We start from the raw sequence: 25,426 nt of genomic DNA, 5'->3' as shown, positions 1-25,426 counted from the left end.
GGATAAACCAGAAGTTGATTTTTTTTAAAGAAGAAAAAAATAATAAAAAGAACAGCAACAAAAAATAAACCACAAGTTTTGGTATGTGAAGAAACAGGAGCTCATAAACAGCTTGTGGGGGAGTGATTTGGTTAACCACTTTCAATACCAGTTTCACATTATTTACAGACTCTAAAGACAGGTGTTGCATATCAAGAACTGTTCTGGTATTTGTTCTGAGTTCTTGGAATAAAGCTTCTAAAATTTTTGGAATACTCCAAGTGACAGGAGTGTCTTTATTATTCATTGGCTTCTTGGGATACACCTTAGTTTAGCTGGACAATTTAGGATGGGAGCTGGTCATTGGAAAGATTAACCATATGATTAGGAGGTTGAGGCTTTGAGCCAGTTCAACCTCCAGGCAGGGGAGGATGTCTGGGTGATTGACTTCAGTCAGATGGTCAATGATTCAATCAATCATAAGTGTGTAATAAATCTCCAAATAAAAACCCTGGACACTGGAGTTTGGTGGACCTCCTGCTTACTGGACACATGAATGTTGTGGGAAGGTGATGCACCCTGATTCCATGGGGAGAAGGCACAGAACATCTGCATTTGGGAACTTACCATATCTTGTCCTAGAAATCTCTTCATTTGACTGATCCTGATTTGTATCAGGATAAATAAACTGTCAGTATAGAACTTTCCTGAGTTCTGCAAGTTGTTCTGGTGAATTTTCAAAACTGAATCATTCATGGGAACACCCCTGGATTTGTAGCAAGCAAGTCAGAAATGTGGTTCAACTTCATTATTGAAACAGGGGAGACTAGGGAACCCCTAAACTTGCTGCTGGCATCTGATGTGGTAACATTCCTAATGGTGATAATGCCATGAGCTCCTGGGATTTGCATTCAATCCAGATAGTTAGAATTATAATTGTATTTCAGTACAATAGGCATATACTAAAATCCAACAATTATACTCCTAAGCATATTCCCTAGAAAAATGTGTCCATGTGTGCACCAGAAAACATGTATAAGATGTGTTATTAGCAGCATTATTCATAAGTCAAAACCTGAATAAGCCATAATCCCAAATGCATTTTAACAATACAAGGAATAAAATTGTTTATCTTCATAAAAAGAGTACTAAGCAATGAAAATTACTGAACTAGAACTACATGCAAAAATATGCTTGAGTTTTAAAAAAATTTTTTTTGAATGAAAGCAGCTTATAACAAAAGAATGTAGAATTGCAATTTCCCTTATGAATAATACCCATATAAGAAAACCTAAACAAGATTGTTTATAAAACCTTATATAGAGAGTTAATATATACATAAAATAAGAAATATACAGAAATACAAGGAAGTGATTACCATAAAATTCAGAATAGTGATATTCTTTAGAGGGAAGGAAGAATGTTATTACTAGGATGGGCCAATTAAAGAATCTAAGATGCTGACAAACATTTCATTTGTTGTCGCAAGTGGTGGTTACATAAGTGTTTGTTTTGTGGAAATATTTTGCTAAATATTTGATTTATGCATATTTATATATGTAGGCTATATTTCGCTACACAAAAATCAGTATCATTTTTTGTTTCATAATTTTGGAAACTGTGAAAATTTTCCCACTTCATTTCAACTAGTTTTGACCCATATTGATAACAATTCCATCGTGGTTTTCACATAAAAGTTTGATTTGAAAATAATGATTGAAGACAGTTATTATGTGACAGGAGATATGCTTCCTAAAATTGTTTTCATAATTTATTTGATGAGGATACCATTAATACATTAGCAAAGTAGAACTGGGCTTCAGCTAAGCTCCTTACAAAATGTAAATAAAACATTAGAAAGTAGAGTCCGAATAAATGACATTTTAGGAATGTAAATTTTTCTTGTCATAAGACAAGCTTTACTTTAGCCAGGGTCTGGGAAATTAACTAATGTTCTATAGCTCAAATTTGAAACTGCCAAGTAAACACATACTGTTATAAAAATATATGATGTTTGAAATCAGAGCAAATCAATGTTTTGCCAAATAAAGTAAAATAATTTTAAAATAACCTACATATTATCTTTGAGTAAATGCTGAAAGGTAGAGATAAATAAATGGAAATTCTTCAAAACAGCTTTTGGTATAGCTTATCACACATTCTGCAATCATTATACTTTTTTAACAAAATATTTAAAATATTCTAGGCAATAAGTTGTGAGCTTTGATTTCATTGCTTTCTCCAAACCTCCCCAACATTTATTTTAAAATAAACTATTTTCTTAAAATATGACAATAATATAAATTTGATGTGAAAATGACTGCTTACTATTTTTATTTATTTTGTATTCCTATTACTCAAATTGTTGTATAATGAATGCATTAAAATAACTTTTTTTTTTGTATTTTTGAAGAGCAGCAGTTTATTGCCTAGAGCAGTATTTCTGAAATGTGGTTGCACACAGTAATTAATAGTAGATGAAAATTCTGACTCAGTAGGTTTGGGGTGTGGCCCAAGTATTTGTGTTTTTGAAAAACTCTATGAAAAAACAGATATGCAATATAATATGAGAATAAATAGATGCTATATAAATTCCTATTTATTAGTATCATTTTCTCCTTTTGGAAGTGTGTATAATTATCTCCAGTAAGAACGGTTCAGTTCTTATGATATGTGATTTTTCCCTATTCATTCTTAATTTTTATGATGCTTGTTAACTTGTTGCAGAATACAAAAACTGGGGAATTGTAGTTTTTCTTTTCAATTTAGGATAATAATTAGTATAAAGAATATCTCTCCTTTTCCATACTCTTGACTTACATGGGACCAATGGAAAATTATGGCTGGCCTTTTTTATTAATAGGAAGTCTTATTTAAACAATTTCCAAAGTGGTTCCACATTTTTATTAAAACCTGAACTACTGTTTGAACATATGCATCCCTAATTTATTTCCAAACCTTGATCTTCTGAACCATTTAAATCAACTACCTACCCCATTACATTAAAGCAAATATACAACACAAATGTTAACATTTACTCACCTTGGTTTCAACATCATTGTCTGAAAAGGGGTGGGACTCTCTAGAAAAGGCTTCCAGGAATGAGGTATTTTGGGACACAACAAGCCTAAACTAGCCTGTTGGGCTGCCTGACAATGCATACAGCTAAGCCATCCCTTCATCTGTTTGTATGTGTGGGAGTAGCAGAACTTTTTGTAATTATGTATTGACAGCCTTAGAAGTAATTGAAAAGTACAGAATTTCAAAGTCAGGCCCACATTTAAACTGACAAATACACTTAACCACTCCGCTTCATTTTTCTCATCGTTAATAGAAATAATTATGCTTTTGAGGTGAAAAGTATTGATCAGTGGAAGATTTTCTTGTATAAGAGGAAGGGAAAGCCATAAAGAGTAACTAGAAGAAATAGATCACGTTAACTTAAATTCAAGAGAGACTGGAAACACAGCAAGATCATGGGGCGAGAATGACATTCTGAGGAGAGAAGAGCTTTAAAAAATGGACAAAAAACCCGAGAAAAAAAATCATGAAATGGTTTTTATTTCACTAATCAGAAAAGTGACAGAAGTCCAGATCATAGCAGGACTCTAACCAGGTAAATTCAAAGAACATTCTCAAAACTGCCCTGTAAATTCCTAATTTCAGGCACAGAGGTATATGTGCCTTATGATTAGAGAAAAATAGTTAAATAAAGTAAACAACTTTTAGAGTACAGGGCAACAAATGTCTTTTTAGATTTGTACTAGAGAACCATTTGGAGAAGATTTTCGCTAATATTTGGGCCACAAAGAGTATTCTCCATATTGTAATATCTGATATTTACTGAATACTTATCATATGTCAGGGACAGTTAGCTCTAAGTTATTTGCATGTGTTAAGTTATTTAATTCTAATAATAACCCCATGAATAAATATAATCCCCCTTTTGCATACGAGGAATCTGAGATAAAGAGAAACTAAGTAAATTGTCCAAGGTCACCTAGCCTGTCTGTGGATACTTAATATTTGATGAAAATAATATTGATGTATACAGAATATAAAAGAAAATTTTTCTAAACTGTAAGTTTTTCTATAATCTACCAAGTCATTTTCCTTTTGGTTTCCTTAGGAAAAAAAAATCATTAATGATCATCTCTATGTGAAATTTGAGCTATCTTTTACAGAAAATGTATTTTTATTGAAATTTCTATTACTTGTAAAAATGAATTATACATGTACTGACAGAAAATGGGCCTTTCAATCCTCTTAATAAAAATAAAATAAAGTAGTAGAAACATTCCATTCTTCAAAACCAATAGCCAGCATCATTTTACCTTATAAATAAACTCAATCTTTGCAATTAATTTTTCCTCAGGTGGAAAACATTTCCAACTTTTTGACCCCAAGTACTTTAATAAAGTGTCTAGCTTTCCCTCTTTTCCTCCCCATTTTTTCTTCCTAACTTCACAGACTAGTCTAGGACAGGAATCATGGTAAACATGTTGGTATTGCTATCAAAAAAGACCATGAACCATAAGGTGAACAGACATTCTTTTTGTTTTACCAATTAGCTAGGATTTTTAGGATTTTCAACTAGTTAGAATGTATAAAAGGCAAACTAATTTACACAGCTTTCTATTTATAGTTTTTATATATCAGCATATTATAGAACATCACTACACAGATATAGACATACTGCAGATGGAGTTCCATCTGTTTAGCCTAATTTTGGTACATGCTTAAGAACAAAGCCCAGGCATCAACCCTCTACATTGCTGCTGCCTTAAAAACTCACTGCATTTCAACATTATAGACTATGAATGTTTTCCTTGCCTTGAATATCATTTTCTTTTCCTTGAAAATTGATTGTTTTGCTGGAAGATTTGCCTGTAATGCAATGTGTTATTTTTGACAAGTATTGCCTGTTACATCTTGTATATTAATTTTAATTGTAAATTTATTCATTAAAATGCTTCTTGTTTGCACTAAAATTCCAAAAAAATATATTGTTTTAAGTCAACACAATGAATGCATAAATGTTGTCTTACTAATACTTTTGTTACTTTAACTATCTTTTTTACCAAGAGCCTTTTAGTACTGACTAAATTGACATGGCATTGCCTTAAAAATACAATGGCAAAAAGGTAGCTTAAATCTACGGGACGCATTAGCACAAACTATGCAAGCAGGACACACGTGTCATGCTCTATTGTCTTGAGAAGCAGAACCTAATGTCAGGATGGATGATTTATAGGCTCCCTCTGCAATCTCTTCCACCATCTTTTCAAAGTGGGTTAGAACAACAACAAACAAAACAAAACATAAATGACAGATGAAATTAAGAAAATGCTGCCATCATTGCCTCCACTGGAATGCCTACAGTTTAGGGGAATAAACTCATGGTTCAGAAATGAAGTCTCTGTATCACCTATGTCCCTCCTAGTAGTACATTTACAGCAACACACCAGTTATCTGTTGTGCAATAAAATATGCTATATTGGAGGAGAGGGAGTATAAGAACATATATAATATAGGTCTGCAATTGCTTTTACATAGAATAAACAATGTTTAACTTTTCCAGCCTACAGCGTTCTTACTTTATGAGTAATAATTCTACAGACACACTTCTGTTCATCTGAGAATAGTCTGTTCTAAAGTATTCTTTACTTGAATTGATGAGAATTATAATCTCTTTCAATCTTTCCTTCCATCTTTCTGCCTCAATCTCTTTTAACCCATACTCTTCCTCATATAGAGAATCTTTTGAGTACTTTTGCCTCGCCAATGAAGAAACAGTTATTTGATATTCCCAGCTGTGGAAAGATTATCAATTTCCTCCTCCCATCACACAGCCATATGTACACACACACATGCATGTACAGTATTCTTTTTGAGCTACCATTTGGAAGAAATTTCAGAGTCATTGAATCCCTCCTCCTTTTTTCCCGCCCTTATCTTGCAAGGTATATGAAAAGGTCTGAGTTTAAAAGCTTCAGTCAGGGAGATTTAATTTTGAGTGAGATAGCTGAAACTCTCAAAGGAGCCACCAGCCAAGCAGCTGTAACAAATCAGCGTTACAGGTGGTGATCTACACCTAGAACTTCCTGGTGGAGTTGATCACTGTCCTCACAGGTATACATCTCTCTAACAGCCTTGCACCCAACAATTTCAGTCAAACAGTACAGGGCCATAAAAACAGAATGGAATTTGAGATCACAGAATCCTGTTTTGAATCCTGGGTTTGAGAAGTGTCTGTTCTGTTTTGTTAACCTGCTTAGATATGTAAACCCTGTTTTTGCTCATGTCTAAACTTGATTCCCCTACTTTCTGCAACACCCTTCCTGTTGTCTTTGCACCTTTATTTCCGGAGCTAACTCTTAATCATGCTGTGTGTTGTATAACGTTAGTACATACACAAACACATGGTATATTAGTCAGGGTTCTCCAGATGGACACAACTAATAGGATAGATACACATATCTATAAAGGGGAGTTTATTAAGTATTAACTTACATGATTGCAAGGTCCCACAATGGTCTGTATGCAAGCTTGAGGAGCAAGGAGAGACAGTCTGAGTCTCAAAACTGAAGAACTTGGAGTCTGATGTTCAAGGGCCGGAAGCATACAGCACAGGAGAAAAGATGTAGGCCGGGGGGCTAGGCCAGTCTCTCCATTTCACATTTTTCTGCCTGCTTTATATTCTCTGGCAACTGATTAGATTGTGCCCACCAGATCAAGGGTGGACCTGTCTTCCTCAGCCCACTGACTCAAATGTGAATCCCTTCACTGACTCAAATGTTAATCTCTTTCGGCAACACCCTCACAGACACACACAGCATCAATGCTTTGTATCCTTCAATCCAGTCAAGTTGACACTCAGTATCAACCATCACACATGGGATTTTAAACAAATACAAAGTTATGTTTATGTCACATTTAGTAGATTTTTACAGTACTTTCTCTCTACTTCCCATTTTTCTCCTATATATGGCTTTCACAGTAAGGGTTCCAGGTTTTTGTTTGTCCGTTTTTTCACCAGTATATTAACCAAACACTTCATATTTACTTAAATAATTAAATTAATAACTTTATTATATATTCTTCACATATGGTGATGTTATTTCTAAATTACCTATTATGCTTTGCTGATATATACTTTTCTTTTATCAATAATATGGTACATTTTCTAAAGCCTCAGTTTAATGAGATTAACAAATATATGTCAAGCATTTCATCCAATTTCTCAATGAAGTAGTAATTTATCTTAAAATCTAAATATAGTTGTATTATTGTATATAGTTACATAAAATATATAAAGAAAATCACCAATAGGAATTAAAAAGAAGGAAAGAAATTACTGTGCAAAAGTAGCATGTTTATAAACATTTTTGATAGACTGAATAGACATATATAAACAAGAATGCTTCTACTGTTAATGCAAAAATATATATAATTTCTTTAACCTAACAAACATAACAAGGTAGATAACCAAAACAATATTAATTGTATTTAAATTTCTGAAAGCTTTAAGAATTTAAACAAACTTAAACAAATTAAAATCCAGAAAATGATCCCTTTCTAGGGCAGAAGAGACCCACTGCTGCTTTTTCCCTGGGCAGAACAGTGAAAAAGGAAGAAGTTGACATTATTAGGAACGAGGAGAAACCAGCTGAATATTTTCTATAACTTTTTAAGACTATGTGTGGACTAGCATGAGTGTTAACATTCTAGGGAAGTCTGAAAGGCAAAAGAAATTTCTACCCACCCATCACCAATTTCCCACAGTCCTTCCTCATGTACTCATAAGGAAAATAAGAAGGGTTCATCAAGGTAGGCAAGAAAGACCCATCCAAGCACCGCAGGTCCTGGAAAGTAGAAAGAGGCCATGAATGCCTAGGAGAGAAATGCATCATTTATATAATTGCTATACTATGTATAATTTATATGAACATAACATTTATATGTACATATATCTGTGTGTGTGTAAAAAATGCAAAATAATTGCTTCTAATCACAAGCAACCTGATTGCCTACAGAAAAATCCTAAGAGATCTACAGAAAGTATTTTAATACTAGCAGTATTAATTAGTAGCAAGTGGTATTCTAGCAGTAGAACTGAGGTAATTAAGGAAAGTGCAAGGTACAAAGTCAGTACAAATGGAGTAGAAAATTTTCCCTGATCCCTTTTCAGGTGGAAACTGGAGTGCAGGCGCTGGGGCTAGCCAGCTGCTTTGGTGCTGACAGGGGCAAACTCCACTTATTGGAACCCATTGTGCTCAACCTCTCATGGGAGAGAGGATGCAGGTGAGTGGGAAAAACCAGGTCACAAGAACAAATTGAAAGGTGGTGAATTTGGAGAAATTCATTTCCAATGAAAGTGGCTCTCAGCAGGCATGACAGCTGAAAGGTGATGGAGTGGGAAGTCACACCGTCAAGCCATCCCTCTGAAGTCAAGCTGCTTCTCTCCGACATTAAGCCATGGTCTCCCACATCCATCTGCTTCTCCTCTTCTCTTTCTCTCCTGTCTCTGTGAGCAGAGCCTGGGGGTTTTATGGGCACAGGAAGAAGGAGCAAGGCAGACCAAGGGGGTTTTCAAAAAGGCAAAATTCAAGCAGGAAAACAGGAATGTATGTTCTCTCTTTCAGCCTCAGTTCATGGCTTGAAGGTGAGACCCTTGCTGGGGACCTGCCCTTTTCTCCCCTGAATTTCCCTGCCTCCTGTTCCTATTACTAAGAGTCAGATGTGTATTTATATGTTGATAGCAAACAAATGGAGAATAAAACAAATTTTAAATACTAGTAACAAGTAAATAAAAAACAGTGTCTATATATTAACACCAAATTGTGCAAATCCTCTTAACACCAAAATGTGCAAATCCTCTCTTTTAAAGACTACCATACATTGCTGAAAGAAAAATCCAAATACCTAAATAGCTTGCTCTCAAGCTATTTTTGTTCAATGAACAAAAAATTCAATATTGTTCAGATGGCAATTAATCCAAGTTGATATACAATCATCCCTCACTATCTGTGGGGGATTGATTCCAGAACACCCTCAGATACCCAAATCTATCAATATTCAAGATCCTTATATATAATTCTGTAGTATTTGCATATAACCTACACAAAATCCTCCTATATAATTTAAATCACCTCTAAATTACTTGTAATACCTAATAAAATATAAATGCCACAAAAATATTTGTGATACTATATTGTTTAAGGAATAATGACAAGGGAAAAAAGTCTGTATATGTTCAGTACAGATGCAAACATTTGTTTTTTTTTTCTGAATATTTTTGATCCTTGTTGAATCCATGGATGTAAAACCCATGGGTATGGGGGAGCTGACTGTATTAATTGCCTATAATCTCAATCAAAACAGAAGCAGTCTTTCTCAATGAAAGAATAATCTTAAAACATGTGGGTAATTGGATACTTGAGAATACCCAAAGCAATTTTTAAAAAGAAGAATAAATGTTTAAAGCAGGAAAGAAGTTTTCAAAATATATCTCTGCAACACTGGTTCAACAACATAGTCTACAGAAAAGTAAGGATTAGTAGTCAACCCAGTGTGGTAAAAGTAGTATACTGTAAGTTGCATTTTTAGAAAAAATGTGCAGTGCACACTAACATTGTCTATAGGAGTAAGGCAGTAAATATTATAGGATTTAATCCATGTTTCCCAGACTTAATTGACTACAGAAACTCTTTTCTATTCACTTACCTCCTCTTAACACTCTTTGAAAGTTAAATTGAATATTCTTTGAGAATAAGTGCTGTATATCTCTACAACTGAGAAAAAGACAAGATAATGGCAAAGATAATATGTATATTAAAATATTTCATAATGCTGAAATAAGCTACCAAAGTCAATGTGGTTTTCTTTAATACCATAATTATAGTATTTTGACTTTTGCATATGGGCAACATATGATTAAATCTGATGAAGTGATAATTGGCTGAAAATCTAGTTTTCATCCACTGGCCACAAAACTAGACTAAAAATATGGTTGAATCACATTGACCCTCAAGAATTACATTTATCAAAGAAATAGCAGAAATGAAATTTCTGCATTCCAGGAAAGAAATAACTTCTTAATAACTATGATCAGGGTGTTTGTGGCTATTCATTGAGTGAGCTTAGCAATAGACCAGGAGTCTTTATGTTACATAAAAGGTCACTGTGATAGTTAATTTTGTGTGTCAACTTGACTAGGCTGTCTTAGATATTTGATCATACACATCTGGATGTTGCTGTGAAAATATTTTATAGATTGATAACATTTAAATCAATAGACTTCAAGTAATACAGCTTAATCATTCATAATGTGGACAAGTCTTGTTCAATTATTTGAAAGTTCTCATAGAAAAAGAATGACTTCTCCGGAAAAAGAAGGAATTCTGCCAGCAGAGTGCCTCTGGAGTTAACACTATAACTCTTCTTGAGTTTCCAGCTTGCTGGCTTACCTTTTTTGGACTTGCCAGCCTCTACAGTTATGCGAGCCCATTCTTTAAAATCAGCCTCTCTTCTCTCTCTCTCTCTCTCTCTCTCTCTCTCTCTATGTGTCTCTCTCTCTCTTTCTCTTTATGTATGTGCTATTTTTCTTGAGATTCCTGTCTTTGGATATCCTTGTCTACTACAGCACATATTTCCACTCATATAAAAAAACTATTCTTCCTTTTAATAAATGTATAAGATGCAGAATTCTTTTGAATGTATTATGTAGAGAAATGCTATTCATCACTCCACTGAAGTCACTTTGTGCATCTGCTCTGAAACCCAAGATAATGTACTTCTTAGGCACTAATGAAAAAATAGAAAGCATGCATTAAATAATGTTCTAAATGTGACCATTCATAAAAGCTTGTCATTCTGATACTAGACAATGGATATTTCAGCAAGAAATTGCATTTTGAAATTCATCTGACTTAGGCAACAATTTATCTCTCACCGTGAAAGAGAGAGCAGCAGCATATTTTAAGGAGTTTTTCTTAGAAAACAGTTGCTTTACAGCCTTTGAGTAAATGCCTTTGATGAATGAGCTCAAAGTATTGGACATTGTATTCTACTTTCTAAGCATCTGGTTAATCCCACTGTGATGCAGTTTGACTCATTACAGTCAGTCAGGAACACAAAGCTTTGTAACCATTCATTTGGTTAATTGTTCTGACTCACAAGGTAAGGTTTAGAGAAGAAAGAATGACCAAATTCAGTAGGTACTCTTTATGCCCTCGATTCCAAATCCTTTTTTTTTTTCCTGAGGAAAGAAAGAGTTCTAAGCTAAGTTTAAAAATATGTCTGGTTACTTAATGACCAAAATGCTCTTGGTTTATATGCCCATAAGAGAAGGATCTCTCATTTTTTTAACATCCCCAAATTTTGTCTTATTTTAATGTGTAATTATTTAGAAAGAATGCTTTGGTAGTATTTAAGAATAAAAGTAGAAAGAGAAACTGCCTGAAAATGAGAGAATACATGATTTTAAAAAGTAGTTTACATTAAATGGGGCACTCCAATCTGCAGTCTCAGTAGAGACACAGCAAACAATAAGAAATAAGATTGTGTTGGTACTACACATGGAGTTAGGAGAACATAACTTCCTATGAAATCCTTCCTGGCTAATTCAGGAAGTCATGGGAGGTGCCATCTCTTTCATCTGCTCCCCTCTGTCTTCTAGTTTTACTTACTTTAATACTCATAATTCCCTGCAAGCATGCTCTTCTGTGCTATTTATTTTTCCTATTTCCAATAATGGATGCATCGCTCAAGTTGGTTCTCTGACATTTCGCTTAATCTTAAGTAGGTTATAATGTTGAAGACCCAAATAGTCTTCAATACCTTATATTGACCATATAAATATACTCTGCATAAAAAAGGCTACATATATTCTTATATCCAAAAGTTCCCAGATTTCTGCATCCTAAATTCTCTGTTTCCATCTCCTCACATGGGCATTTAGTAATACAGGAACAAAACTCTCCTTCCACTTTTGAAATTATTGTTATTAGGGCTCTACAGATTTCTAAAGGAAAGTAAGAATATTTAAAAGGTCATTTATGAAAAGCTCACAGCTATCATCACAATCAATGGGGAAAAAGTGAAAGCTTTTCCTCTAATACCTGGTATGAGGCAGGGATGCCCACTATCACCATATCCACTCATCATAGTACTGGAAGAACTAGCCAGAGTAATCAAACAAGAAAAAGAAATAAAAAGCATTCAAATTGGAAACAAAGAAGTAAAATAATACTTGTTTCCAGATGACATTATACTTTTTCAGAAAACTCTAAAGACTTCAGAAAAAAAAAACCTGATAGAACAAATAAATGAATTCAGTAAAGTGTCAGTATAGAAAATCAACACACAAAAACAAATTGCAATTTGTTATTCCAACAATGATCTAGCTAAAAAAAAAAAGAAAACAATTCAAGTTATGACAGCATCAAAAGAATAAAACACTTAGGAATAAATCTAAAAGAGGAAGGGAAAGATCTGCACATTGAAAACCATAAAGCATCAATGAAAGAAATTCAAGAAGTCACACACACAAAAAGATATTCCATGTTTGTGGACTGGAAAAAATAATATTGTTTAAAAAAATCCATGCTAGCTGCCGGGCATGGTGGCTCATGCCTGTAGTCCCAGCACTTTGGGAGGCTGAGGTGGGTGGATCACAAGGTCAGGAGATTGAGACCATCCTGGCTAACATGGTGAAACCCCTTCTCTACTAAAAATACAAAAACAAAATTAGCCAGGTGTGGTGGTGGGCACCTGTAGTCCCAGCTACTCAGGAGGCTAAGGCAGGAGAATAGCGTGAACCCAGGAGATGGAGTTTGCAGTGAGCTGAGATAGTGCCACTGCACCCCAGCTTGGGCGACAGAGCGAGACTCTGCCTCAAAAAAAAAAATCCATACTGGCCAAAGCAATATGCAGATTCAATGCAATCCCTATCAAAATTCTAATGACATTTTTCACAAAAATAGAAAAAACAATTCGAAAATATGTTTGAAACACAAAAGACATCAAATACCAAAACAATCTTGAGAAAGAAAAACAAACATAAAGTTGGAGGCATCATACTTTTTGATTTCAAATTATATTACAAAGGTACAGTAATGAAAACAATATGATACTAGCATAAAAATAGACACATAAACCATTGTAATAAAATAGAGAATCCAGAAGTAAACCTAAGCATATACAGAGGGTCAACTAATTTTCAGCAAACCCACTGATTTGATATGGCTCTGTGTCCCCACCCAACTCTCATCTTGATTTGTAATCCCTAAGTGTTGAGGGAGGGACCTGTAATCCTCACGTGTCAGGAGAGGAATGTGATTTGATTATGGGGGCAGTTTTCCCCATGCAATTCTTACAATAGTGAGTGAGTTCTCAGGAGACCTGTTGGTTTTATAAGGGGCTCTTCCCCCTTTGTTTTCTCCTCTCTCTCCGGCCACCTTTTGAAGAAGGTGTCTGCTTCCACTTCTGCCATGATTGTAAGTTTGCTGAGGGCTTCCCAGCCATGAAGAACTGTGAGTCAATTAAATTCTTCTCTTTATAAATTACCCAGTCTCAGTGAAGTTCTTCACAGCAGTGTGAAAACTGACTAATACAGTAAATTAGTACCACAGAGAGTGGGGTACTACTATAAAGATAACCTGAAAACGTGGAAGTGACTTTGGAACTGGCAGAAGTTGGACTAGTTTGGAGGGCTCAGAAGAAGACAGGAAGGTGTGGGAAAGTTTGGAAATTTCTGGAGACTTGTGGAATGGTTTTGATCAACATGCTGATAGTAATGTGGACAATAAAGTCCAGACTGAGGTGATCTCAAATGGAGATGAAAAACTTCTTGGGAACTGGAGCAAAGGTCACTCTTGCTATTCTTAGCAAAGAGACTAGTGGCATTTTTTCCCTTTCCTTAGAGATCTGTGAAACTTTTAACTTGACAGAGATGATCTGAAATTGGAAGTTATATTTAAAAGGGAAGCAGAGCATAAAAATTTGGAAAATTTGCCACCTGACAATGTGATAGAAAAGAAAACCCCATTTTCTAGACAGAAATTCAAGCCAGCTGCAGAAATTTGCATAACTAATGAAGAGTGGAATGTTAATCACCAAGACAATGGTGAAAATATCTTCAGAACATGTCAGAGATGTTGGCGGCAGCCCCTCCCACCATAGGCCAGGTGGCCTAGGAGGAAAAAATGGTTTCCAGAGCCTGGCCCAGGGCCCTGCTGTAGTGTGCCCTGCATCCCAGATGCTCCAGCTCTGGCTATGGCTAAAAGGAGCCAAGGTACAGCTCAGACCATTGTTTCAGAGGGTGCAAACCCTAAGCCTCTGTGGCTTCAGTGTGGTGCAGGGCCTGCAGGTGCACAGAAGTTAAGGATTGAGGTTTAGGAACCCTAACCTAGATTTCAGAACATGTATGAAAATGCTTGGACATCCAGGCAGAAGTATGCTGCATGGGTAGAGCCCTCATAGAGAGCCTCTGCTAGGGCAGTGCAAAGGGGAAATGAGGTTGAAACCCCTACACAGGGTCCTCACTGGGGCACTGCCTAGTGGTTCTGAGAGAAGAGAGTTACTGTCCTCCAGATCCCAGAATGGTAGATCCACTGATGGCTTGCCCTGTGCACCTGGAAAAGCCACAGCCACTTAATGTCAGCATATGAATGAGCTACCCAAGGCCATGGGACCCTACCCCTTGCATCAGCATGCCCTGAATATGAGACATGGAGTTGAAGGAGATCATTTTGGAACTTTAAGATTTAATGACTGCCCTGCTGGATTTAAGACTTCCATGAGGACTATAGCCCCCTTTTTTGGCCAATTTCTCCCATTTGGAAGAGGAACATTTAGCCAATGCCTGTACTACTATTGTATCTGGGAAATAACTAACATGCTTTTGATTTTACAGGCTCATAGACAGAAGGGACTTTCCTTGTCTCAGATAAGACTTTCGACTATGGACTTTTGAGTTAATGCCGGAATGAGTTAAGACTCTGGGGGAGTCTTGAGAAGGCATGATTGGTTCTGAAATGTAAAAGCCATGAGGTTTGTGAGGAGTTGGGGCAGATTGATACAGTTTGACTCTGTGCACCCAAATCACATCTCAATTTATAATCCCCATGTGTCCAGGGAGGTAATCCCCCCTTGTAGAGGGAGGGAGATGATTGGATCATAGGGGCTATTTCCCCCATGATGTTATCATGATAGTGAGTGACTTCTCATGATAGCTGATGGCTTTAAAAGGGGCTCTTCCCCCTTAGCCTTCTCTTCTTTCTCCTTCTGCCTTCTGAAGAAGGTACCTGCTTCCCCTTATGCCATGATTGTAAGTTTCCTGAGGCCTCCTTTGCCCTGTGGTACTGTGAGTCAATTAAACCTCTTTTCTTTATAAATTACCAAGTTTCAGGGAAGTTCTTCATAGCAGTGTGAAAATAGACCAATACACCCACTAAGGAGGCACAGTGGAAAAAGGATAGTCTCTTCAATAAATGATTTTGGGAAAACTGGATATCTATATGCAAAAGAAAGAAACTAGATTCCTATCTTATCCAATACACAAAATCATCTCAAAATAAATTAAAACCTAGATATAAAACCTAAAACTAGAAAACTGTAGAAGGAAACATAGGTGTATATCTCCTTGATATTGGCCTTGGCAACAGTTTTTTCATAATATCAGAAGCTCAGGCAACAAAAGGAAAATAAAGAAGTGAAACTATTGAACTGAAAAGCAACTGCACAACAAAAGAAATAAGAATTACAAGAAAAAGGCAGCCTATTGTTTGGGAGAAAATATTTATAATCCGTATATCTGATAAAGGCTTAAGATCCAAACTATGTAAGGAACTTTAACCAATAGAAAGCAAAAGCAATAACAAATAGCTTAATTAAAACTGCAAAGATACTGAATAGACATTTTTCCAAAGAAGACATAAAAATGGCCAACAGTTATATAAGAAGGTGCTCAACATCACTAATCCTTAGAGAAATGCAAATTAAATCTACAATAAGATATCACATCACAACTATTAAATGACTAGTAACTGAATGTTGAAAGATGACAAGTGTTGATAGGGATGTGGAGAAAATGGAATGCTTGTATACTGTCAGCAGGAATATAAATAAGTATAGCCATTATGAAAAACAGTATGGAGGTTCCTGAAAAGAATTAAAAATAGAACTTTAATATGACCCTGAAATCCCTTGGTTAAGCATATACCCAAGGAAATGGAAGCAGCACCTCATAGAGATATTTGCCCTTACATGTTCATTGAATTGTTATAGTCAAGATATTGAAACAACCTAAGTATTTATTGACAAATGAATGGATAAATAGATTTATATATATGTGACCAGGTGGGGTGGCTCATGCCTGTAATCCCAGCACTTTGGGAGGCTGAGGTGGGCAGATCACAAGGTCAAGAGATCGAGACTATCCTTGCCAACATGGTGAAACCCCATCTCTACTAAAAATACAAAATTATTTGGGCATGGTGGTGCGTGCCTGTAGTCCCAGCTACTTGGGAGGCTGAGCCAGGAGAATTGCTGGAACCCAGGAGACAGGGGTTGCAGTGAGCCGAGATCACACCACTGCACTCTAGCCTGGTGACAGGATGAGACTCCATCTCAAAAAAAAGAAATTTATATATATGTATAATAGTCCTATGTATATAAAATGGACTGTTACTATTCAGGTTTAAAGAAGGAAATACTGCTATTTGCAGCAACATGGATGAACCGGGAGAATATCATGCTAGGTGAGATAAGCCAGAAACAAAGAAAAGTACTATATGATGTTGCCTATATGTGAAATTTTTAAAAAGTGGAACACATAAAAACAGAAAATAGAGCAGTGTTTACTAGGGTCAGAGAGGGAGAGGAAATGGACAGAAATAGGTCAAAGGGCATAAATTTGCCATCAGGGAGAATAAATAAATATAGATGTTTGATGTACAACATGAGAAGTATAGTTGATAATGTGCATTATATACTGAAAATTTGCTAAAAGGGGTAGTCCTAGGTGTTCGTAACACACATACACACAAAAGGTAACTATGAAAGGTGATTGACATGTAAACCTTTTGACTATAATTATTTTACTATGTATATTTATCAAAAATTTATATCAAAACATCATGCTGTATACCACAAATATCAAATAAAATAAATCCAATAAAAAGAAAATAATATTTGAATTATATACACTGATGCTCTCAAAATAACCCTTTCATATTTTTTGGCCCTTAGAGATTTTCAATTACTTTAGGAAAAATCGCTTTCTCCTGAAGACATCCAAAGCATTTTTAAAAAAAGACCAATTATAAATAATACAATGAATTTGTCCTACCAAGTCAGCATTCTGTGATAAATCTGTATTTATAATGTGTACACAGCTCCATTGCTTCAGTGGCTCAATTGTTATCTGTGTCCTTACTACATAAATAAAGTGAGTAGGCAATGATCTGCTTGAACCCAGTGAACAATGACTGGAAAATCTAGAAAATATAAAGGACACCACTCAACATTCCATTATGGAAGCAGTATGCCTTGAGAAGATCAACAAAGGAGTTAGTTTACTATAAAACACCTGTAAATATTAGTGTGGTTTTAATTAAAATATAATACTGCATAGTACCACTCACATCAAGTCAATATCTGGGATAGAGATAAGATTTTACAAAACTTAATTAATATGACTCCAAGGACAGAAACTCAAGGTTGCCCTATTTTATGCTAAAAAAAAATAGTTGCAATGTAGAGAGCAAAAGATCCATTCTCAATTCAGAAAAGCATGTTACTCTTTATTGTGCATTGATTATGTGCTAGGCATGGTATATACATTATCATTGAATGTTCTATAAATCCAAACACGCTAACTTACATAATATTTATACTTTGCACCAGACCTTGAGGTAAGTAGTAGTATTAATTCCAGTTTATAGATGAGGAAACTGATGTATCCAGAAGTAAAGTAATTTACTCATGATTCTTTTGGCTAGTAACAAAGGTCAAAATTAAAATAGAATTGTTGGCAGCCATGCTTTCCAAGATATTGTAAAGCAAAAACTCAAAATGTTCAATAAGTAATGAGACAAACTGAGCTTAACTTCACTAATGCTTATAATTTTAAAATGTAGTTTTGACTGAGAGACATGTATTTTAGTTTGAAAAAAGAAAAATTAAATATCAATGTAAAATCCCCTCATCTAGTGAAACATTTTAAACCCAATTCTCTTTGGATCACATTTAAAAGATTTATGAGAACTTAGTAGCCAAAATATCATTAAAAAACTACTAAGGTATGCTTGCTTTTATTTAAAAACATGACAGAAAGAGCAATAAATTTTTTTCATTTAATTTTTTTTGAAAATAATTTCCCATATATCTAGTAAGTCATAATTTATTATTTTATATAATATAGGCTATGGAAAATATGTAAACACATAGCTTAGCTCAACTAATATTTAACACTTAAATAACGCATGGTGTTTCTCAAATAAACCAAAAATTTAAAAATTTTGCAATGATGGAGGCCAAATAATAATTTAGTTCCTTTGAAATTATAATTTTATTTTCTATTTTCAATTTCTTAAACTTAAATTTTAAAATTTGATTTATTTTCCCTCTGTAACAGTACTAATTTTAGAAATAAGAAAAAGCCATTTCAATAGCAATAAGATACTATTAATTTTAATTTACTTATAGGTTGACTGACAAGATCTTTATCAAGTGAAAATAAAATTTCACAATAAAAATGAACTCCCTTGATGGAATAATTTTGTTTCTGGACTGGATAATTAAGAACTAAATAAACTCACTCTTCTGTAAAATTATGAGCAAAACCACTAAAATCCAACAGTTCAGAATTCTGAAAATTGATCAAAACTACACGACATAGTGAAAATCATCTATCCAAAAGAAATTATAAACCCTCAGTAAGACAGTGGAGTCTGAAATGCTTTGACTTGGGAATATTCTTATATCTTCTCTTTCTCTCCTGCTTAGTGGTATGGTGGCCAAAAGGCAGCAGCCTTGAAGTAAACAGCAGAAAGAATAAGTTTGGAGCTGTGTTGAAAGCGCACTTCTCAGAACATCATTATTATTTTGTCCAAATTTGCAGGTCCATGAAAAGTCTCCACTCCAATAATGTATGGGTATTTGCTTTGACTCAGGGTCAGATCAAAAGAAAGGGCCCTTCTCCAGAGCATTAATAAAACTTAACAATATGCTGGCTATATCGAAACCACTTAAGATTATGATTTCAATTGAGGTAGACAAGAGTCTGGAGAATTAGACAACCATAAGGGACTTTGAAAAAAAATCTCTGACATGTCCCTGGGGATCTAATAAGATGTTCACATTTCCAGAAAAAACCTGAAAAAGAAGGTCCCATTTAGTCATCACTTGTTGACCTTGAAGCCCTGTGCAAAGTTAAAGCTAAGGCTGTCTTGTGAACTTCCTGAAGTCTGAGCACCTGGCCTCTCACACTGATTCCTTTGACAAAAAGTGAAGAACAAATAGGCATAATTTTAAGGAAATATTCTGACCAATCACTGGCTGGCCAGCAATTTATACTGAGGTGTGATACCCTACAGAGCTGGGACTTAAAAATAATCCCCCAAAAACTAAAAAATGAAAAGTTAGCATGTAACTCAACGGACACAAGGGGTGAGAGTGAATAATCTAGATAATTAGCCCAGGAAAGTTTATAAACAAATCACCAAGAATAAGAAAAATATGAACAACAAAAAGTGACATCAGGAAAATGGCTGTCTAGGTACTTCTGGCATTTTCCCCACTCCCACAGGAAAGGAAGAAGGCAACAAATAAACAGCTAGATTTCTCTGGCATGTCAAATGGAGAGCCCTGGAGTGCAGCATAGGAGTGGAGATGCACCTGTGGTGACTGGAATTTCAGAAGGGAATCATGGAAGCACCTGGCCTCTGCAGCCTCATCTACCTCACTTAAATTGTGTTTGCATGGAATCGGGAGGAACTTCTTGTGGGGAAAAGATAAGCAGAAGATCCCCACCGGTCCCCATTGCCAAGGAAAACACTTACAGTTCTTACAACAGGACAATCCTACATTCTGCACAAACCCTGAACCAAATATGAAGAGCTGGGGAAATTTACACAACTACATTGCCCCAGAATAGGAGCATAAAGTGTATACTCCTGACCCCAACCTTCCCACTATGAGCCAAGCTGAAGTAGCACAGCACCATCTTTATATCAAAGCCACCTCTGGAGTGTGCCCTGCCCTAAGGGCCAGTAGCTACCACACTTCTCCGGCACTGGGGCTCCATCTTCATTACCCCAAGCCCATATGGGTGCCTGAACACTATAACCTCAGCTATATGGAGCTTGAGCCCAAGATTGGTTGTGACTCTGGTCCTGTACAGCAGGGATACCAGCCACAGAAGCAGTCTCCCTTTCTCGCCCAGAGTGAACCTGCCCTTGAGCCAAATGAACTGCTGCACACTCTAACCCAAGAGGCCCAAGAACCTCTGAGTAGCAAATATGCCCCTCCACCAGCAGAGTGGCTTTGCACCCATGCTTAGGATGTAAGAAACAGCCCCAAGCACCACTGTGCCCCACAGACATGCCCTCGGCCTGTCTAATATCCCTATACACCTATAAGGGTCTGAGAAACAATTTCATAGGACAACCCTGGAGGGCATGTTCCAGGCCAGCCAATCAGCTGTGAATCTGCACACCAGGCCTTTAAAACAGTCCCACAGGCTGCCCCCAGCAGGCACACCCTTGAACCGGCCAAACAACCTTGCACTTACCTCAAAGATCTGAGAAACAGCACTGTGGGCCACATCTAGCGGGCATGCCTCCAGGCCAACCAAGCAGCCCTGTGCTCATGTTCGGGGCCAACAAAACAGTCCTGTGGGCCAGCCCCATAGAATGCTTCCAGACCAGCCAAGCCGCCATGAAGCCGTATTGGGAGCATAAGAAACAGCCCTGCACCTGCCCCGAGTGTATGTGTTACCACGCCAGTCAAGCAGCCATGCTCCAAAATCAAAGAACTAAGAAATGGCCTCGTGGGCCACCACACTACCCTATGCCTGCCCCCAAGCACACACACCCTCAGGGCTAGCTGAGCAACCTTGCAGCAATATCTCAAGCCTGAAAAACAGCCCCATGGGCTACTCCTTACAGAAATGCCCTGGGACCAGCTGAGTAACTATGCAGCTACGTCTTAAGCCTGAGAAACAGCCTTATGAGTTGTTCCTAGCTGACACACCCTCAGGCAAGCCAAGAAACCCTGGCAGGTACATCCCTAGGTCATTCAACTGTGTGCCTGTGCTTCCAGCCAGAATAGCAGCTCCATTGCCCCAACCCCAGTGAGCCAGATCCTAAGTCAGATGATCCCCTTACACCCTGACCTGAGAAACAGCCCAGTAAGCCAACTCCTGGAAAGGCCACACCACCATAGCCACAGGTTCTCTTAGCCTATGCCACTAATGTAGACTATAGCTGAAGAAACTACTTGGAGACTACACTACTGCCTCTACCTAGAACCAAGACCAACACACCCCACAAAAGCAATACCCCAAGACCCATTCATACAAATACATCTTTTTATATGATACCTACTCCATAAAATTGGAAGCATTGAGCAACTTTCCACCTGATGTATAGAAGTCAATCTAGGAACACATCAATCATGAAAAAGCAAGGAAATGTGTCACCTCTAAAGGTAAATAATAATTCTCCAGTAACCAAACCCAATCATAAGGAAACATATGAAATGTCAGAAAAATAATTCAAAATAATAATCTTAAGGACATATAAGCAAAGGCAGGTAGACAACTCAATGAAATTAAAAATGCAATTCATAATTTGAGTGAGAAATTTGACAAAGAGGTGGATACAAAAAGAACCAAATAGAAATCCTAAAGTTAAAGAATTCAATGAATTAAATAAAAATTACAATTGAGAACTCCAACTACAGACTAAACCAAGCAGAAGAAAGAATGTCTGAACATGAAAACAGTCTTTTCCAAAAACACAGGCAGACAAAATAGAAAAAATAATGAAAAAAATAAAGAACGCCTACAGGATTGTATTAGTCAGTTTTCATACTTCTGTAAAGAATCCTTGAGTCTGGGTAATTTACAAAAGAAAGTAGTTTAATTGACTCACAGTTACACATGGCTGTGCTAGCCTCAGGAAACTTACAATCATGGTGGAAGATAAAGGGGAAGCAAAGTACATCTTACTTGGTGACAGGAAAGACAGAGGGAGAAGGAGGAAGCACCAGGCATTCATCAAACAACTAGATCTTGTGAGAACTACTGCACGATCATGAGAACAGAATGGAGAAACTGCCCCATGATCCAATCACCTCTCATCAGGTTGCTCCCTTGACACATGGAGATTACAATTCAAGATGAGATTTAGGTGGAGATACAGAGCCAAACCATATCAAGGATTTATGTGATACCATTAAGCAAATAAATATGTATATTATGGAAATTTCAGAAGAGAGATGAAAAGGTGAGGAAAACATATTTAATGAAATAAAAGCAAAAAACTTCCCAAGTCCTGGGAGAAAAATGAGCATTCAGGAAGATAGACATCCAGGAAGCTCAAAAAATTCTCAAATAGATTCAAGCCAAGCAGATCGCTTCTGAGGCATCATATAGTCAAATTGTCAAAAGTGAAAGGCAAACAAAACATTTAAAAGCAACATGAGAAAAGCATCAAGTCAGACATATGGGTATCTCTTTTAGGATAACAGTGGATTTCTCAGTAGAGACCTCACAGGCCAGGAAATAATGGGATGATATATTCAAAGTACTGAAAGAAAAAAACGACAACCTGTCAGTCAAGAATGTTATATCCAGCAAAACTATCCTTCTGAAATGAAACAGAAACAACATATTTCATACACAAGTTAAAATGAAAGAAATTCATCACCACTACACCAGCCTTACAAGAAATGCTAAAGGAAGTCATGTTTGGAAGTATAAAGATAATAACTATCATTATTAAAGTATGTAAAATATAAAACAAGTTGGTGGAGCTGATACACAAAGAAGAGAGAGAAATGAATAAAACATATAGTTACAGAAAATCACCCAAATGCAGAAAAAAAAAAAAGTACAAGAAGTAAGAATCAAAGTACATGCAAAACAACCAGAAAACAATAAATTGACAAAAGTAAGTCTCCACCTATCCATAATAACCTTAAATATAAATGCAAATGGATTAAATTCCCCTGTTAAAATATATAGAATAGCTGAACAGATTAAAACGAAACAAGACCTAAACTATGCTGCCTATAACAAATTATCTCACCTCAGAAGACTCATATATACTGAAAGAGAAGGGATGGAAAAACATACTCCATGAAAATGGAAAGTGAGCAGGAGCAGACATAGTTATATCAAAGTAGATTTGAAGATAAAAGCTGTAAAAGGAGACACAGAAGAAAATTATATAATAATAAAAGAATCAATTTAGCAATTATTATATTTACCAAGTATATATGCACCTAACATTGGACGACCCAGACATGTAAGGCAAATATTATTAAAACTGAAGGGAGAAGTAGACCTCAATACAATAATAGCTGGGGTCCTTAACACCCTACTCTCAGCATTGAACACATTATCTAGGCAGGAAATCAACAAAGAAACATTGATTTTAAATTGTACCACTGGGAAAATAGACCTAAGATACTTACAGAACTTTTCACTCAGCTGCAAAATAACACATATATTTTTATCAGTGCTTGGAGCATTCTCAAGGTTAAGACATACGTCAGGACACAAAACAAGTCTCCATAACATTTAAAAAAATTGAAATCACATCTAGTGTCTTCTCAGACAACAATGGAATAAAACCATACATCAAAAAAATGAGAAATATTTGAAACTATATAAATACATAGAAATTAAACAACATGCTTCTGAATGATAAATAAGTGAAGGGAATAATTAAAAATAAAATTTATTTAAATTTTATTGAAACAAATGAAACTAGAAACACAATGCATCAAAATCTTTGGGACTCAGAAAAAAACAATACAAAGAGGAAAGTTTAGAGTGATAAATGACTACATCAAAAAACTAGTAAGATTTCAAATAAATTACCTAATAATATCTCTTTTAAAAAGTAAGAAAAAAACCAAAATTAGTAAAAGAAAAGAAACAATAAAGATTAGAGCAGAAATCAGAACAAAAAGTTAAGAAAAAAATTCAAAAGAAGAACAAAAAAATTGGTTTTGTGCAATGATAAATAAAATCAATAAACTATTAGATAGACATAAAAAGACACAAATAAATAAAATTAGAAACAAAAAGGAGACATCACAATTATTAGCACCAAAATACAAGGTATTAATAGAGACTGCTATGAACAACCATACACTAACAAACTAGAAAATCTACAGGAAACGGATAAATTCCTGTACAAATACAACCTACCAATGTTGAACCAAGAATAGAAATCCTAAACAGGTCAATAACAATTAACAAGATGGAACCAGTAATAAGCCTCCCAACAAAGAAAAGTCCCAGATTGTATGGCTTTACTGCTGAATTTTACTGGATCTTAAAAAAAAAAGTTATGCCAACTCTTCTCAAACTATTATGAAAAAGTGAAGCAGAGTAAATTCTTCCTAACTCTTTTTATAATTCTAGCATAACTCTGATACCAAAACCAGACACACGCACACATACACACACACACCCCAGACCAATGTCTCCACAGAACATAGAAGAGATGCAAAAATTCTCAACAAAATACTATCAAACCGAATTCAACAACACATCAAAAATATAACACACCATGATCAAGTGAGTTTTATCCCAGGAATGCAAGGATGGTTCAACATATGCAAATCAATAAATGTCATGTCATCCATCACATCAACAGAATGAAGGAGAAAAACTGTATAATTATCTCAGTAGAGATTCAGGGAAAGCTTTTGATAAAATTCAACTTTGCTTATAAATTTTAAATAATATTAACCAAAAAAAGAATAACAACAAATTTTAAAAGAACAAGAATACACTTTGATTAGGTAGATGTGTGTATCAGATTTACTACAATATGTTATCAAAACTGCTCAGTTTTTAGAAATAAATATGAGATGTGCAAAGACACAGGAAAATATGCCTGAAACACAGGGTAGTGGAAAGTAGCTATTAAATGACCCTGAGAAGGCCTAGATTTTAGGCTTCATAGAGATTTTAAATGATCTATCAAAATATATTAATAGAACTAAATAAATTATATCTAAAAATAAAATGATAAGAATGCTGCCTCATGAAATAGAAAATATTAGTAAAGAGATAAAATTATAAGAAAGTATCAAACAGAAATTCTAGTAATTAAAAGTATAACTGAAATGGAAATTTATCAAAATTTCAACAACAGATTTGAGCTGGCAGATGAATTCATGAACAACACTGAAGATAGGT

Source organism: Pan paniscus, chromosome 11 (genome assembly GCF_029289425.2).
Source record: "Pan paniscus chromosome 11, NHGRI_mPanPan1-v2.0_pri, whole genome shotgun sequence".
In the NCBI taxonomy this organism is placed as follows: domain Eukaryota; kingdom Metazoa; phylum Chordata; class Mammalia; order Primates; family Hominidae; genus Pan; species Pan paniscus.
Note: the sequence above shows the minus strand (reverse complement) of the source record.